The sequence below is a fragment of the Mesocricetus auratus genome, unplaced genomic scaffold (genome assembly GCF_017639785.1).
Source record: "Mesocricetus auratus isolate SY011 unplaced genomic scaffold, BCM_Maur_2.0 Super-Scaffold_100022, whole genome shotgun sequence".
Classification (NCBI taxonomy): domain Eukaryota; kingdom Metazoa; phylum Chordata; class Mammalia; order Rodentia; family Cricetidae; genus Mesocricetus; species Mesocricetus auratus.
The window spans coordinates 17,785,018-17,786,661 of NW_024429203.1; positions in this window are offsets into that span (position 1 = coordinate 17,785,018).

Sequence of the window (1,644 nt, forward strand, 5' to 3'; positions counted from 1 at the left end):
CTTGCTTCACATGTCAATTCCAGGTCCCTCTCCCTTTCCCTCCCCTCCTCCCACACACTCCCACCAACCCATCCAATATCCCTTCATTTCCCCAGGAAGGGTAAGGCCATCCATGGGGGTGTCCATAATCTGTCATTTCATCCAGGGCAGGACCTAGACCCTCCCCCAAGAGTACAAGGTGAGAGTGCATCTCTCATTGTTGGATGGGCACGCAAAGTCCATTTGTATACACGGGATATTGATTGTTCATTGTAATACATGGAAATTCAGTATTTTTTCAGGGTTGATTCATATTTTGTGAAGTTCACTAGCTTATTACATGTGCTTTTGATGAATCATTAGGATTTACTATATAATATCGCATTCTCTCTGAAGAAATGTCATTATAATTCATAATTTCTAATATGAAATTTTTTATTTACTTTCATTGCTCAGTGACCCCCTCTAGAACTAAATCTAAATAAAATAGATTTAGTGTGCAATAAAAATAGCAAAAGTGGAGGATGGAGAAATGACTCAATGTCTACAATAACCCACTGCTCTTTACAGGACCAGATTTGATCCCTAGCATCCAAGTCAAGTGACTCACAATACTTTATAACTCCAGACTCCAGAGATACTATGTGATATTCTGAAGTCTAACAGCAACCTCATCAATGTGTTCATAGACACATAGGCAGGCACACAGAATGCACAAATATGATGGAAGATGAGTAGGGAATTTGTTGATTTGGAGGGAGTAGAGGGAAGAGGGAAGTAATATAATTATAACTTCAACAAATAACATAAATTTAAAAAATATGGCTCAATAAAAGTACAGTAGTGGTATGCATAATTTGGTGGTGACCAAAAGTTCTCTAATGGCATTTTAGAACAATTCATCAAGACAGAAGCCTGGTACTAGAATCTTAGCCAACTACCCAGGGAAAGTGAAGTCACAGATCAAAGAGGAGAACCTTCAGCTACCACTTTTCTAAACCAGCACAATTCCTAAGTACATTATAAATATCTTTTCTTATACCCACAGGTAAATGCTGAGGAAACATTTCTTTGCAACAGGTGCACATGATTACAGAAATCCACAACCAATCAATATGCAGAGTTGTGGAGTGCAGTCCATACTGATATATCTACAGTATATCTTTCGTAGGGTTCAGGAAATCATTAGGGAAAAGTGGATAGAATATTGGAAGAAACAGAAAACAAAGAAGCTCTACCCATAATGCTTCTCCAACATGACTACTTTACTAAACATGAGCTGAACAAAATGGATAGCCCCTATCCTACAGAAAGAGCTATAGCAACCAAGGATTGTTGAGAATGGGAGAAATAGTCTTCCCTAGTGAAGAGCACAATGATTGGTCATCAAAAAACACATGATCCACCCTGAAAAAACACATACAAGTAGCATTATACAGATTAAGCAGATTATATGTATTGTTTGCATTTATAAATTAGTATTCAATGCATAGATATGTATGTATGCAACAGCAATTAATGAAAAGATAGGAAATAATTTTGAAAGAAAGCAAGGATTCTGGGAAGAAGAATGGGGATTCAGAGGAATAGCTAGGTTCACACAAGGAGCAGAAGATGAATATGTCATGCTAATATATGTATCACATGACAGACGGTAAATAAGAA